Raw genomic sequence first — 17,024 nt, 5'->3', positions numbered from 1 at the left:
TTCTCCAGCACGGAGTTTCTCCTGCACGAAGTTTCTCCAACATGGAGTTTCTCCAACACGGAGTTTCTCCACCACGGAGTTTGTCAAGCACGGAGTTTCTCCAGCACGGAGTTTCTCCAACACGGAGTTTCTCAAGCACGCAGTTTCTCCAGCATCGAGTTCCTCCAACACGGAGTTTCTCAAACACGAAGTTTCTCCAGCACGAAGTTTCTCCAACACGGAGTTTCTCCAACACGGAGTTTCTCCAATACGGAATTTCTTAAACACGGAGTTTCTCCAGCACGGAGTTTCTCCAACACGGAGTTTCTCAAGCACGCAGTTTCTCCAGCATAGAGTTCCTCCAACAAGGAGTTTCTCAAACACGAAGTTTCTCCAGCACGAAGTTTCTCCAACACGGAGTTTCTCCAACACGGAGTTTCTCCAATACGGAATTTCTTAAACACGGAGTTTCTCCAGCACGGAGTTTCTCCAGCACGGAGTTTCTCCAGCACGGAGACTCTCCAGCAAGCAATTTCTCCAGCACAGAGTTTCTGAAGCACGGAGTTCATCCAACACGGAGTTTCTCCAACACGGAGATTCTCCAAAACAGAGTTTCTCCAACACGGAGTTTCTCCAACACGAAGTTTCTCCGGCGCGGAGTTTCTCCAGCGCGGAGTTTCTCCAGCACGCAGTTTCTCCAAACCAGAGTTTCTCCAACGCAGTTTCTCCAACGCGGAGTTTCTCCACCGCGGAGCTTCTCCAGCGCGGAGTTTCTCCAGCACGGAGTTTCTCCAGCGCGGAGTTCCTCCCGCGCGGAATTTCTCCAACGCGAAGTTCTCCAGCGCGGAGTTTCTCCAACGCGGAGTTTCTCCAAAGCGGAGTTTCTCCAGCGCGGAGTTTCTCTAGCAGGGAGTTTCTCCGGCGCGGAGTTTCTCCAGCGCGGAGTTTCTCCAGCACGCAGTTTCTCCAAAGCAGCGTTTCTCCAACGCAGTTTCTCCAACGCGGAGTTTCTCCAGCGCGGAGCTTCTCCAGCGCGTAGTTTCTCCAGCACGGAGTTTCTCCAGCGCGGAGTTCCTCCAGCGCAGAATTTCTCCAACGCGAAGTTTCTCCAGCGCGGAGTTTCTCAAACGCGGAGTTTCTCCAAAGCGGAGTATCTCCAGCGCGGAGTTTCTCTAGCACGGAGATTCTCCAGCAAGGAGTTTCTCCAGCACGGAGTTTCTCAAGCACGGAGTTTCTCCAGCACGGAGTTTCTCCAGCACAGAGTTTGTCCAGCACGGAGTTTCTCCAACACGGAGTTTCTCCAACACGGAGTTTCTCAAACACGGAGTTTCTCCAGCACGGAGTTTCTCCAGCACGGAGATTCTCCAGCAAGGAGTTTCTCCAACACAGAGTTTCTGAAGCACGGAGTTTCTCCAGCACGGAGTTCCTCCAACACGGAAAATCTCCAGCACGGAGTTTCTCCAGCATTGAGTTTCTCTAGCACGAAGTTTCTCCAGCACGGACTTTCTCCAGCACAGACTTTCTCCAGCACGGAGTTTCTCCAGCACGGAGTTTCTCCAGCACGGAGTTTCTCCAAAACGGACTTTCTCCAACGCGGAGTTTCTCCAACACAGAGTTTCTCCAGCGCGAAGTTTCTCCAACGCAGAGTTTCTCGAACACAGTTTCTCCAGCACGGTTTTTCTCCAGCACGGAGTTTCTCCAGCACGGAGTTTCTCCAGCATGGAGTTTCTCCAACATGGTGATTCTCCAGCACGGAGTTTCTCCACCATGGAGTTTCTCCAGCACGCAGTTTCTCCAGCGCTGAGTTTCTCCACCGTGGAGTTTCTCCAACGCGGAGTTTCTCCAGAGCGCAGTTTCTCTAGCGCGGAGTTTCTAAAGCGCGGAGTTTCTCCAGCTCGGAGTTTCTCCAACGCGGAGTTTCTCCAACGCAGTGTCTTATACACAGAGTTTCTCCAGCACGGAGTTTCTCCAGCACGGAGATTCTCCAGCACGGAGTTTCTCCAGCACGGAGTTTCTCAAACACGAAGTTTCTCCAGCACGGAGTTTCTCCAGCACGGAGATTCTCCAGCAAGCAGTTTCTCCAGCACAGAGTTTCTGAAGGACGGAGTTTCTCCAGCACGGAGTTCCTCCAACACGGAGTTTCTCCAACACGGAGTTTCTCCAACACAGATTTTCTCCAGCATGGAGTTTCTCCAACGCGGACTTTCTCCAACGCGGAGTTTCTCCAGCGCGGAGTTTCTCCAACGCAGAGTTTCTCCAACGCAGAGTTTCTCCAACACGGAGTTTCTCAAACACGAAGTTTCTCCAGCACGAAGTTGCTCCAACACGGAGTTTCTCCAACACGGAGTTTCTCCAGCACATATTTTCTCCAGCATGGAGTTTCTCCAGCACGGAGTTTCTCAAGCACGGAGTTTCTCCAGCACGGAGTTTCTCCAGCACGGAGATTCTCCATCAAGGAGTTTCTACAGCACGGAGTTTCTCAAGCACGGAGTTTCTCCAGCACGGAGTTTCTCCAGCACGGAGTTCCTCCAACACGGAGTTTCTCCAACACGGAGTTTCTCCAGCATTGAGTTTCTCCAGCATGGAGTTTCTCCAGCACGGAGTTTCTCCAGCACGGAGTTACTCCAGAACGGAGCTTCTCCAGCACGGAGTTTCTCCAGCACGGAGTTTCTCCAGCACGGAGTTTCTCCAGCACGAAGTTTCTCCAACGCGGACTTTCTTCAACGCGGAGTTTCTCCAACGCAGAGTTTCTCCAACGCAGAGTTTCTTATACACAGAGTTTCTCCAGCACGGAGTTTCTCCAGCACGGAGATTCTAAAGCACGGAGTTTCTCCAACGCGGAGTTTCTCCAAAGCGGAGTTTCTCCAGCGCGGAGTTTCTCTAGCGCGGAGTTTCTAAAGCGCGGAGTTTCTCCAGCTCGGAGTTTCTCCAACACGAAGTTTAGCCAGCACGGAGTTTCTCCAGCACGATGTTTCTCCAGCACGGAGTTTCTCCTGCACGAAGTTTCTCCAACATGGAGTTTCTCCAACACGGAGTTTCTCCACCACGGAGTTTGTCAAGCACGGAGTTTCTCCAGCACGGAGTTTCTCCAACACGGAGTTTCTCAAGCACGCAGTTTCTCCAGCATCGAGTTCCTCCAACACGGAGTTTCTCAAACACGAAGTTTCTCCAGCACGAAGTTTCTCCAACACGGAGTTTCTCCAACACGGAGTTTCTCCAATACGGAATTTCTTAAACACGGAGTTTCTCCAGCACGGAGTTTCTCCAGCACGGAGTTTCTCCAGCACGGAGACTCTCCAGCAAGCAATTTCTCCAGCACAGAGTTTCTGAAGCACGGAGTTCATCCAACACGGAGTTTCTCCAACACGGAGATTCTCCAAAACAGAGTTTCTCCAACACGGAGTTTCTCCAACACGAAGTTTCTCCGGCGCGGAGTTTCTCCAGCGCGGAGTTTCTCCAGCACGCAGTTTCTCCAAACCAGAGTTTCTCCAACGCAGTTTCTCCAACGCGGAGTTTCTCCACCGTGGAGCTTCTCCAGCGCGGAGTTTCTCCAGCACGGAGTTTCTCCAGCGCGGAGTTCCTCCCGCGCGGAATTTCTCCAACGCGAAGTTCTCCAGCGCGGAGTTTCTCCAACGCGGAGTTTCTCCAAAGCGGAGTTTCTCCAGCGCGGAGTTTCTCTAGCAGGGAGATTCTCCAGCAAGGAGTTTCTCCAGCACGGAGTTTCTCAAGCACGAAGTTTCTCCAAAACAAAGTTTCTCCAACACGGAGATTCTCCAAAGCGGATTATCTCCAGCGCGGAGTTTCTCTAGCACGGAGATTCTCCAGCAAGGAGTTTCTCCAGCACGGAGTTTCTCAAGCACGGAGTTTCTCCAGCACGGAGTTTCTCCAGCACAGAGTTTGTCCAGCACGGAGTTTCTCCAACACGGAGTTTCTCCAACACGGAGTTTCTCAAACACGGAGTTTCTCCAGCACGGAGTTTCTCCAGCACGGAGATTCTCCAGCAAGGAGTTTCTCCAACACAGAGTTTCTGAAGCACGGAGTTTCTCCAGCACGGAGTTCCTCCAACACGGAAAATCTCCAGCACGGAGTTTCTCCAGCATTGAGTTTCTCTAGCACGAAGTTTCTCCAGCACGGACTTTCTCCAGCACAGACTTTCTCCAGCACGGAGTTTCTCCAGCACGGAGTTTCTCCAGCACGGAGTTTCTCCAAAACGGACTTTCTCCAACGCGGAGTTTCTCCAACACGGAGTTTCTCCAGCGCGAAGTTTCTCCAACGCAGAGTTTCTCGAACACAGTTTCTCCAGCACGGTTTTTCTCCAGCACGGAGTTTCTCCAGCACGGAGTTTCTCCAGCATGGAGTTTCTCCAACATGGCGATTCTCCAGCACGGAGTTTCTCCACCATGGAGTTTCTCCAGCACGCAGTTTCTCCAGCGCTGAGTTTCTCCACCGTGGAGTTTCTCCAACGCGGAGTTTCTCCAGAGCGCAGTTTCTCTAGCGCGGAGTTTCTAAAGCGCGGAGTTTCTCCAGCTCGGATTTTCTCCAACGCGGAGTTTCTCCAACGCAGTGTCTTATACACAGAGTTTCTCCAGCACGGAGTTTCTCCAGCACGGAGATTCTCCAGCATGGAGTTTCTCCAGCACTTAGTTTCTCCAGCACGAAGTTTCTCTAACACGGAGTTTCTCCAGCACGGAGTTTGTCCAGCACGGAGTTTCTCCAACATGGAGTTTCTCAAACACGAAGTTTCTCCAGCACGGAGTTTCTCCAGCACGGAGATTCTCCAGCAAGCAGTTTCTCCAGCACAGAGTTTCTGAAGGACGGAGTTTCTCCAGCACGGAGTTCCTCCAACACGGAGTTTCTCCAACACGGAGTTTCTCCAACACAGATTTTCTCAAGCATGGAGTTTCTCCAACGCGGACTTTCTCCAACGCGGAGTTTCTCCAGCGCGGAGTTTCTCCAACGCAGAGTTTCTCCAACGCAGAGTTTCTCCAACACGGAGTTTCTCAAACACGAAGTTTCTCCAGCACGAAGTTGCTCCAACACGGAGTTTCTCCAACACGGAGTTTCTCCAGCACATATTTTCTCCAGCATGGAGTTTCTCCAGCACGGAGTTTCTCAAGCACGGAGTTTCTCCAGCATGGAGTTTCTCCAGCACGGAGTTTCTCCAGCACGGAGTTTCTCCAGCACGGAGATTCTCCATCAAGGAGATTCTACAGCATGGAGTTTCTCAAGCACGGAGTTTCTCCAGCACGGAGTTTCTCCAGCACGGAGTTCCTCCAACACGGAGTTTCTCCAACACGGAGTTTCTCCAGCATGGAGTTTCTCCAGCACGGAGTTTCTCCAGCACGGAGTTACTCCAGAACGGAGCTTCTCCAGCACGGAGTTTCTCCAGCACGGAGTTTCTCCAGCACGAAGTTTCTCCAACGCGGACTTTCTTCAACGCGGAGTTTCTCCAACGCAGAATTTCTCCAACGCAGAGTTTCTTATACACAGAGTTTCTCCAGCACGGAGTTTCTCCAGCACGGAGATTCTAAAGCACGGAGTTTCTCCAACGCGGAGTTTCTCCAAAGCGGAGTTTCTCCAGCGCGGAGTTTCTCTAGCGCGGAGTTTCTAAAGCGCGGAGTTTCTCCAGCTCGGAGTTTCTCCAACACGAAGTTTAGCCAGCACGGAGTTTCTCCAGCACGATGTTTCTCCAGCGCGGAGTTTCTCCAACGCGGAGTTTAGCGCGCAGTTTCTCAAACACGAATTTTCTCCAGCACGAAGTTTCTCCAGCACGAAGTAGCTCCAAAACGGAGTTTCTCCAGCACATATTTTCTCCAGCATGGAGTTTCTCCAGCACGGAGTTTCTCAAGCACGGAGTTTCTCCAGCATGGAGTTTCTCCAGCACGGAGTTTCTCCAGCACGGAGTTTCTCCAGCACGGAGATTCTCCATCAAGGAGATTCTACAGCACGGAGTTTCTCAAGCACGGAGTTTCTCCAGCACGGAGTTTCTCCAGCACGGAGTTCCTCCAACACGGAGTTTTTCCAACACGGAGTTTCTCCAGCATTGAGTTTCTCCAGCATGGAGTTTCTCCAGCACGGAGTTTCTCCAGCACGGAGTTACTCCAGAACGGAGCTTCTCCAGCACGGAGTTTCTCCAGCACGGAGTTTCTCCAGCACGAAGTTTCTCCAACGCGGACTTTCTTCAACGCGGAGTTTCTCCAACGCAGAGTTTCTCCAACGCAGAGTTTCTTATACACAGAGTTTCTCCAGCACGGAGTTTCTCCAGCACGGAGATTTTAAAGCACTGAGTTTCTCCAGCACGAAGTTTCTCCAACACGGAGTTTTTCCAACACGGAGTTTGTCCAGCACGGAGTTTCTCCAGCACGGAGTTTGTCCAACTCGGAGTTTCTCTAACACGAAGTTTCTCCAGCACGAAGTTTCTCCAACACGGAGTTTCTCCAACACGGAGTTTCTCAAACACAGATTTTCTCCAACACGGAGTTTCTCCAGCACAGATTTTCTCCAGCATGGAGTTTCTCCAGCACGGAGTTTCTCTAGCATGGACTTTGTCCAGCACGGAGTTTCTCCAGCACGGAGTTTCTCCAAAACGGAGTTTCTCAAACACGGAGTTTCTCCAACACGGAGTTTCTCCAGCGCGGAGATTCTCCAGCACGGAGTTTCTCCTGCACGAAGTTTCTCCAACATGGAGTTTCTCCAACACGGAGTTTCTCCACCACGGAGTTTGTCAAGCACGGAGTTTCTCCAGCACGGAGTTTCTCCAACACGGAGTTTCTCAAGCACGCAGTTTCTCCAGCATAGAGTTCCTCCAACACGGAGTTTCTCCAACACGGAGTTTCTCCAATACGGAATTTCCTAAACACGGAGTTTCTCCAGCACGGAGTTTCTCCAGCACGGAGTTTCTCCAGCACGGAGACTCTCCAGCAAGCAATTTCTCCAGCACAGAGTTTCTGAAGCACGGAGTTCATCCAACACGGAGTTTCTCCAACACGGAGATTCTCCAAAACAGAGTTTCTCCAACACGAAGTTTCTCCAACACGAAGTTTCTCCGGCGCGGAGTTTCTCCAGCGCGGAGTTTCTCCAGCACGCAGTTTCTCCAAACCAGAGTTTCTCCAACGCAGTTTCTCCAACGCGGAGTTTCTCCACCGCGGAGCTTCTCCAGCGCGGAGTTTCTCCAGCACGGAGTTTCTCCAGCGCGGAGTTCCTCCCGCGCGGAATTTCTCCAACGCGAAGTTCTCCAGCGCGGAGTTTCTCCAACGCGGAGTTTCTCCAAAGCGGAGTTTCTCCAGCGCGGAGTTTCTCTAGCAGGGAGATTCTCCAGCAAGGAGTTTCTCCAGCACGGAGTTTCTCAAGCACGAAGTTTCTCCAAAACAGAGTTTCTCCAACACGGAGTTTCTCCAACACGAAGTTTCTCCGGCGCGGAGTTTCTCCAGCGCGGAGTTTCTCCAGCACGCAGTTTCTCCAAAGCAGAGTTTCTCCAACGCAGTTTCTCCAACGCGGAGTTTCTCCAGCGCGGAGCTTCTCCAGCGCGGAGTTTCTCCAGCACGGAGTTTCTCCAGCGCGGAGTTCCTCCAGCGCAGAATTTCTCCAACGCGAAGTTTCTCCAGCGCGGAGTTTCTCAAACGCGGAGTTTCTCCAAAGCGGAGTATCTCCAGCGCGGAGTTTCTCGAGCACGGAGATTCTCCAGCAAGGAGTTTCTCCAGCACGGAGTTTCTCAAGCACGGAGTTTCTCCAGCACGGAGTTTCTCCAGCACAGAGTTTGTCCAGCACGGAGTTTCTCCAACACGGAGTTTCTCCAACACGGAGTTTCTCAAACACGGAGTTTCTCCAGCACGGAGTTTCTCCAGCACGGAGATTCTCCAGCAAGGAGTTTCTCCAACACAGAGTTTCTGAAGCACGGAGTTTCTCCAGCACGGAGTTCCTCCAACACGGAAAATCTCCAGCACGGAGTTTCTCCAGCATTGAGTTTCTCTAGCACGAAGTTTCTCCAGCACGGACTTTCTCCAGCACAGACTTTCTCCAGCACGGAGTTTCTCCAGCACGGAGTTTCTCCAGCACGGAGTTTCTCCAAAACGGACTTTCTCCAACACGGAGTTTCTCCAACACGGAGTTTCTCCAGCGCGGAGTTTCTCCAACGCAGAGTTCCTCCAACACAGTTTCTCCAGCACGGTTTTTCTCCAGCACGGAGTTTCTCCAGCACGGAGTTTCTCCAGCACGGAGTTTCTCCAGCATGGAGTTTCTCCAACATGGTGATTCTCCAGCACGGAGTTTCTCCACCATGGAGTTTCTCCAGCACGCAGTTTCTCCAGCGCTGAGTTTCTCCACCGTGGAGTTTCTCCAACGCGGAGTTTCTCCAGAGCGCAGTTTCTCTAGCGCGGAGTTTCTAAAGCGCGGAGTTTCTCCAGCTCGGAGTTTCTCCAACGCGGAGTTTCTCCAACGCAGTGTCTTATACACAGAGTTTCTCCAGCACGGAGTTTCTCCAGCACGGAGATTCTCCAGCATGGAGTTTCTCCAGCACTTAGTTTCTCCAGCACGAAGTTTCTCTAACACGGAGTTTCTCCAGCACGGAGTTTGTGCAGCACGGAGTTTCTCCAACACGGAGTTTCTCAAACACGAAATTTCTCCAGCACGGAGTTTCTCCAGCACGGAGATTCTCCAGCAAGCAGTTTCTCCAGCACAGAGTTTCTGAAGGACGGAGTTTCTCCAGCACGGAGTTCCTCCAACACGGAGTTTCTCCAACACGGAGTTTCTCCAACACAGATTTTCTCCAGCATGGAGTTTCTCCAACGCGGACTTTCTCCAACGCGGAGTTTCTCCAGCGCGGAGTTTCTCCAACGCAGAGTTTCTCCAACGCAGAGTTTCTCCAACACGGAGTTTCTCAAACACGAAGTTTCTCCAGCACGAAGTTGCTCCAACACGGAGTTTCTCCAACACGGAGTTTCTCCAGCACATATTTTCTCCAGCATGGAGTTTCTCCAGCACGGAGTTTCTCAAGCACGGAGTTTCTCCAGCATGGAGTTTCTCCAGCACGGAGTTTCTCCAGCACGGAGTTTCTCCAGCACGGAGATTCTCCATCAAGGAGATTCTACAGCACGGAGTTTCTCAAGCACGGAGTTTCTCCAGCACGGAGTTTCTCCAGCACGGAGTTCCTCCAACACGGAGTTTCTCCAACACGGAGTTTCTCCAGCATTGAGTTTCTCCAGCATGGAGTTTCTCCAGCACGGAGTTTCTCCAGCACGGAGTTACTCCAGAACGGAGCTTCTCCAGCACGGAGTTTCTCCAGCACGGAGTTTCTCCAGCACGAAGTTTCTCCAACGCGGACTTTCTTCAACGCGGAGTTTCTCCAACGCAGAGTTTCTTATACACAGAGTTTCTCCAGCACGGAGTTTCTCCAGCACGGAGATTCTAAAGCACTGAGTTTCTCCAGCACGAAGTTTCTCCAACACGGAGTTTTTCCAACACGGAGTTTCTCCAACACGGAGTTTCTCCAGCACATATTTTCTCCAGCATGGAGTTTCTCCAGCACGGAGTTTCTCAAGCACGGAGTTTCTCCAGCATGGAGTTTCTCCAGCACGGAGTTTCTCCAGCACGGAGTTTCTCCAGCACGGAGATTCTCCATCAAGGAGATTCTACAGCATGGAGTTTCTCAAGCACGGAGTTTCTCCAGCACGGAGTTTCTCCAGCACGGAGTTTCTCCAGCACATATTTTCTCCAGCATGGAGTTTCTCCAGCACGGAGTTTCTCAAGCACGGAGTTTCTCCAGCATGGAGTTTCTCCAGCACGGAGTTTCTCCAGCACGGAGTTTCTCCAGCACGGAGATTCTCCATCAAGGAGATTCTACAGCATGGAGTTTCTCAAGCACGGAGTTTCTCCAGCACGGAGTTTCTCCAGCACGGAGTTCCTCCAACACGGAGTTTCTCCAACACGGAGTTTCTCCAGCATGGAGTTTCTCCAGCACGGAGTTTCTCCAGCACGGAGTTACTCCAGAACGGAGCTTCTCCAGCACGGAGTTTCTCCAGCACGGAGTTTCTCCAGCACGAAGTTTCTCCAACGCGGACTTTCTTCAACGCGGAGTTTCTCCAACGCAGAATTTCTCCAACGCAGAGTTTCTTATACACAGAGTTTCTCCAGCACGGAGTTTCTCCAGCACGGAGATTCTAAAGCACGGAGTTTCTCCAACGCGGAGTTTCTCCAAAGCGGAGTTTCTCCAGCGCGGAGTTTCTCTAGCGCGGAGTTTCTAAAGCGCGGAGTTTCTCCAGCTCGGAGTTTCTCCAACACGAAGTTTAGCCAGCACGGAGTTTCTCCAGCACGATGTTTCTCCAGCGCGGAGTTTCTCCAACGCGGAGTTTAGCGCGCAGTTTCTCAAACACGAATTTTCTCCAGCACGAAGTTTCTCCAGCACGAAGTAGCTCCAAAACGGAGTTTCTCCAGCACATATTTTCTCCAGCATGGAGTTTCTCCAGCACGGAGTTTCTCAAGCACGGAGTTTCTCCAGCATGGAGTTTCTCCAGCACGGAGTTTCTCCAGCACGGAGTTTCTCCAGCACGGAGATTCTCCATCAAGGAGATTCTACAGCACGGAGTTTCTCAAGCACGGAGTTTCTCCAGCACGGAGTTTCTCCAGCACGGAGTTCCTCCAACACGGAGTTTTTCCAACACGGAGTTTCTCCAGCATTGAGTTTCTCCAGCATGGAGTTTCTCCAGCACGGAGTTTCTCCAGCACGGAGTTACTCCAGAACGGAGCTTCTCCAGCACGGAGTTTCTCCAGCACGGAGTTTCTCCAGCACGAAGTTTCTCCAACGCGGACTTTCTTCAACGCGGAGTTTCTCCAACGCAGAGTTTCTCCAACGCAGAGTTTCTTATACACAGAGTTTCTCCAGCACGGAGTTTCTCCAGCACGGAGATTTTAAAGCACTGAGTTTCTCCAGCACGAAGTTTCTCCAACACGGAGTTTTTCCAACACGGAGTTTGTCCAGCACGGAGTTTCTCCAGCACGGAGTTTGTCCAACTCGGAGTTTCTCTAACACGAAGTTTCTCCAGCACGAAGTTTCTCCAACACGGAGTTTCTCCAACACGGAGTTTCTCAAACACAGATTTTCTCCAACACGGAGTTTCTCCAGCACAGATTTTCTCCAGCATGGAGTTTCTCCAGCACGGAGTTTCTCTAGCATGGACTTTGTCCAGCACGGAGTTTCTCCAGCACGGAGTTTCTCCAAAACGGAGTTTCTCAAACACGGAGTTTCTCCAACACGGAGTTTCTCCAGCGCGGAGATTCTCCAGCACGGAGTTTCTCCTGCACGAAGTTTCTCCAACATGGAGTTTCTCCAACACGGAGTTTCTCCACCACGGAGTTTGTCAAGCACGGAGTTTCTCCAGCACGGAGTTTCTCCAACACGGAGTTTCTCAAGCACGCAGTTTCTCCAGCATAGAGTTCCTCCAACACGGAGTTTCTCCAACACGGAGTTTCTCCAATACGGAATTTCCTAAACACGGAGTTTCTCCAGCACGGAGTTTCTCCAGCACGGAGTTTCTCCAGCACGGAGACTCTCCAGCAAGCAATTTCTCCAGCACAGAGTTTCTGAAGCACGGAGTTCATCCAACACGGAGTTTCTCCAACACGGAGATTCTCCAAAACAGAGTTTCTCCAACACGAAGTTTCTCCAACACGAAGTTTCTCCGGCGCGGAGTTTCTCCAGCGCGGAGTTTCTCCAGCACGCAGTTTCTCCAAACCAGAGTTTCTCCAACGCAGTTTCTCCAACGCGGAGTTTCTCCACCGCGGAGCTTCTCCAGCGCGGAGTTTCTCCAGCACGGAGTTTCTCCAGCGCGGAGTTCCTCCCGCGCGGAATTTCTCCAACGCGAAGTTCTCCAGCGCGGAGTTTCTCCAACGCGGAGTTTCTCCAAAGCGGAGTTTCTCCAGCGCGGAGTTTCTCTAGCAGGGAGATTCTCCAGCAAGGAGTTTCTCCAGCACGGAGTTTCTCAAGCACGAAGTTTCTCCAAAACAGAGTTTCTCCAACACGGAGTTTCTCCAACACGAAGTTTCTCCGGCGCGGAGTTTCTCCAGCGCGGAGTTTCTCCAGCACGCAGTTTCTCCAAAGCAGAGTTTCTCCAACGCAGTTTCTCCAACGCGGAGTTTCTCCAGCGCGGAGCTTCTCCAGCGCGGAGTTTCTCCAGCACGGAGTTTCTCCAGCGCGGAGTTCCTCCAGCGCAGAATTTCTCCAACGCGAAGTTTCTCCAGCGCGGAGTTTCTCAAACGCGGAGTTTCTCCAAAGCGGAGTATCTCCAGCGCGGAGTTTCTCGAGCACGGAGATTCTCCAGCAAGGAGTTTCTCCAGCACGGAGTTTCTCAAGCACGGAGTTTCTCCAGCACGGAGTTTCTCCAGCACAGAGTTTGTCCAGCACGGAGTTTCTCCAACACGGAGTTTCTCCAACACGGAGTTTCTCAAACACGGAGTTTCTCCAGCACGGAGTTTCTCCAGCACGGAGATTCTCCAGCAAGGAGTTTCTCCAACACAGAGTTTCTGAAGCACGGAGTTTCTCCAGCACGGAGTTCCTCCAACACGGAAAATCTCCAGCACGGAGTTTCTCCAGCATTGAGTTTCTCTAGCACGAAGTTTCTCCAGCACGGACTTTCTCCAGCACAGACTTTCTCCAGCACGGAGTTTCTCCAGCACGGAGTTTCTCCAGCACGGAGTTTCTCCAAAACGGACTTTCTCCAACACGGAGTTTCTCCAACACGGAGTTTCTCCAGCGCGGAGTTTCTCCAACGCAGAGTTCCTCCAACACAGTTTCTCCAGCACGGTTTTTCTCCAGCACGGAGTTTCTCCAGCACGGAGTTTCTCCAGCACGGAGTTTCTCCAGCATGGAGTTTCTCCAACATGGTGATTCTCCAGCACGGAGTTTCTCCACCATGGAGTTTCTCCAGCACGCAGTTTCTCCAGCGCTGAGTTTCTCCACCGTGGAGTTTCTCCAACGCGGAGTTTCTCCAGAGCGCAGTTTCTCTAGCGCGGAGTTTCTAAAGCGCGGAGTTTCTCCAGCTCGGAGTTTCTCCAACGCGGAGTTTCTCCAACGCAGTGTCTTATACACAGAGTTTCTCCAGCACGGAGTTTCTCCAGCACGGAGATTCTCCAGCATGGAGTTTCTCCAGCACTTAGTTTCTCCAGCACGAAGTTTCTCTAACACGGAGTTTCTCCAGCACGGAGTTTGTGCAGCACGGAGTTTCTCCAACACGGAGTTTCTCAAACACGAAATTTCTCCAGCACGGAGTTTCTCCAGCACGGAGATTCTCCAGCAAGCAGTTTCTCCAGCACAGAGTTTCTGAAGGACGGAGTTTCTCCAGCACGGAGTTCCTCCAACACGGAGTTTCTCCAACACGGAGTTTCTCCAACACAGATTTTCTCCAGCATGGAGTTTCTCCAACGCGGACTTTCTCCAACGCGGAGTTTCTCCAGCGCGGAGTTTCTCCAACGCAGAGTTTTTCCAACGCAGAGTTTCTCCAACACGGAGTTTCTCAAACACGAAGTTTCTCCAGCACGAAGTTGCTCCAACACGGAGTTTCTCCAACACGGAGTTTCTCCAGCACATATTTTCTCCAGCATGGAGTTTCTCCAGCACGGAGTTTCTCAAGCACGGAGTTTCTCCAGCATGGAGTTTCTCCAGCACGGAGTTTCTCCAGCACGGAGTTTCTCCAGCACGGAGATTCTCCATCAAGGAGATTCTACAGCACGGAGTTTCTCAAGCACGGAGTTTCTCCAGCACGGAGTTTCTCCAGCACGGAGTTCCTCCAACACGGAGTTTCTCCAACACGGAGTTTCTCCAGCATTGAGTTTCTCCAGCATGGAGTTTCTCCAGCACGGAGTTTCTCCAGCACGGAGTTACTCCAGAACGGAGCTTCTCCAGCACGGAGTTTCTCCAGCACGGAGTTTCTCCAGCACGAAGTTTCTCCAACGCGGACTTTCTTCAACGCGGAGTTTCTCCAACGCAGAGTTTCTTATACACAGAGTTTCTCCAGCACGGAGTTTCTCCAGCACGGAGATTCTAAAGCACTGAGTTTCTCCAGCACGAAGTTTCTCCAACACGGAGTTTTTCCAACACGGAGTTTCTCCAACACGGAGTTTCTCCAGCACATATTTTCTCCAGCATGGAGTTTCTCCAGCACGGAGTTTCTCAAGCACGGAGTTTCTCCAGCATGGAGTTTCTCCAGCACGGAGTTTCTCCAGCACGGAGTTTCTCCAGCACGGAGATTCTCCATCAAGGAGATTCTACAGCATGGAGTTTCTCAAGCACGGAGTTTCTCCAGCACGGAGTTTCTCCAGCACGGAGTTCCTCCAACACGGAGTTTCTCCAACACGGAGTTTCTCCAGCATGGAGTTTCTCCAGCACGGAGTTTCTCCAGCACGGAGTTACTCCAGAACGGAGCTTCTCCAGCACGGAGTTTCTCCAGCACGGAGTTTCTCCAGCACGAAGTTTCTCCAACGCGGACTTTCTTCAACGCGGAGTTTCTCCAACGCAGAATTTCTCCAACGCAGAGTTTCTTATACACAGAGTTTCTCCAGCACGGAGTTTCTCCAGCACGGAGATTCTAAAGCACGGAGTTTCTCCAACGCGGAGTTTCTCCAAAGCGGAGTTTCTCCAGCGCGGAGTTTCTCTAGCGCGGAGTTTCTAAAGCGCGGAGTTTCTCCAGCTCGGAGTTTCTCCAACACGAAGTTTAGCCAGCACGGAGTTTCTCCAGCACGATGTTTCTCCAGCGCGGAGTTTCTCCAACGCGGAGTTTAGCGCGCAGTTTCTCAAACACGAATTTTCTCCAGCACGAAGTTTCTCCAGCACGAAGTAGCTCCAAAACGGAGTTTCTCCAGCACATATTTTCTCCAGCATGGAGTTTCTCCAGCACGGAGTTTCTCAAGCACGGAGTTTCTCCAGCATGGAGTTTCTCCAGCACGGAGTTTCTCCAGCACGGAGTTTCTCCAGCACGGAGATTCTCCATCAAGGAGATTCTACAGCACGGAGTTTCTCCAGCACGGAGTTCCTCCAACACGGAGTTTTTCCAACACGGAGTTTCTCCAGCATTGAGTTTCTCCAGCATGGAGTTTCTCCAGCACGGAGTTTCTCCAGCACGGAGTTACTCCAGAACGGAGCTTCTCCAGCACGGAGTTTCTCCAGCACGGAGTTTCTCCAGCACGAAGTTTCTCCAACGCGGACTTTCTTCAACGCGGAGTTTCTCCAACGCAGAGTTTCTCCAACGCAGAGTTTCTTATACACAGAGTTTCTCCAGCACGGAGTTTCTCCAGCACGGAGATTTTAAAGCACTGAGTTTCTCCAGCACGAAGTTTCTCCAACACGGAGTTTTTCCAACACGGAGTTTGTCCAGCACGGAGTTTCTCCAGCACGGAGTTTGTCCAACTCGGAGTTTCTCTAACACGAAGTTTCTCCAGCACGAAGTTTCTCCAACACGGAGTTTCTCCAACACGGAGTTTCTCAAACACAGATTTTCTCCAACACGGAGTTTCTCCAGCACAGATTTTCTCCAGCATGGAGTTTCTCCAGCACGGAGTTTCTCTAGCATGGACTTTGTCCAGCACGGAGTTTCTCCAGCACGGAGTTTCTCCAAAACGGAGTTTCTCAAACACGGAGTTTCTCCAACACGGAGTTTCTCCAGCGCGGAGATTCTCCAGCACGGAGTTTCTCCTGCACGAAGTTTCTCCAACATGGAGTTTCTCCAACACGGAGTTTCTCCACCACGGAGTTTGTCAAGCACGGAGTTTCTCCAGCACGGAGTTTCTCCAACACGGAGTTTCTCAAGCACGCAGTTTCTCCAGCATAGAGTTCCTCCAACACGGAGTTTCTCCAACACGGAGTTTCTCCAATACGGAATTTCCTAAACACGGAGTTTCTCCAGCACGGAGTTTCTCCAGCACGGAGTTTCTCCAGCACGGAGACTCTCCAGCAAGCAATTTCTCCAGCACAGAGTTTCTGAAGCACGGAGTTCATCCAACACGGAGTTTCTCCAACACGGAGATTCTCCAAAACAGAGTTTCTCCAACACGAAGTTTCTCCAACACGAAGTTTCTCCGGCGCGGAGTTTCTCCAGCGCGGAGTTTCTCCAGCACGCAGTTTCTCCAAACCAGAGTTTCTCCAACGCAGTTTCTCCAACGCGGAGTTTCTCCACCGCGGAGCTTCTCCAGCGCGGAGTTTCTCCAGCACGGAGTTTCTCCAGCGCGGAGTTCCTCCCGCGCGGAATTTCTCCAACGCGAAGTTCTCCAGCGCGGAGTTTCTCCAACGCGGAGTTTCTCCAAAGCGGAGTTTCTCCAGCGCGGAGTTTCTCTAGCAGGGAGATTCTCCAGCAAGGAGTTTCTCCAGCACGGAGTTTCTCAAGCACGAAGTTTCTCCAAAACAGAGTTTCTCCAACACGGAGTTTCTCCAACACGAAGTTTCTCCGGCGCGGAGTTTCTCCAGCGCGGAGTTTCTCCAGCACGCAGTTTCTCCAAAGCAGAGTTTCTCCAACGCAGTTTCTCCAACGCGGAGTTTCTCCAGCGCGGAGCTTCTCCAGCGCGGAGTTTCTCCAGCACGGAGTTTCTCCAGCGCGGAGTTCCTCCAGCGCAGAATTTCTCCAACGCGAAGTTTCTCCAGCGCGGAGTTTCTCAAACGCGGAGTTTCTCCAAAGCGGAGTATCTCCAGCGCGGAGTTTCTCGAGCACGGAGATTCTCCAGCAAGGAGTTTCTCCAGCACGGAGTTTCTCAAGCACGGAGTTTCTCCAGCACGGAGTTTCTCCAGCACAGAGTTTGTCCAGCACGGAGTTTCTCCAACACGGAGTTTCTCCAACACGGAGTTTCTCAAACACGGAGTTTCTCCAGCACGGAGTTTCTCCAGCACGGAGATTCTCCAGCAAGGAGTTTCTCCAACACAGAGTTTCTGAAGCACGGAGTTTCTCCAGCACGGAGTTCCTCCAACACGGAAAATCTCCAGCACGGAGTTTCTCCAGCATTGAGTTTCTCTAGCACGAAGTTTCTCCAGCACGGACTTTCTCCAGCACAGACTTTCTCCAGCACGGAGTTTC

The sequence above is a fragment of the Amblyomma americanum genome, chromosome 6 (assembly GCF_052857255.1).
Source record: "Amblyomma americanum isolate KBUSLIRL-KWMA chromosome 6, ASM5285725v1, whole genome shotgun sequence".
Taxonomy (NCBI): domain Eukaryota; kingdom Metazoa; phylum Arthropoda; class Arachnida; order Ixodida; family Ixodidae; genus Amblyomma; species Amblyomma americanum.
This window is presented reverse-complemented; position numbering follows the sequence as displayed.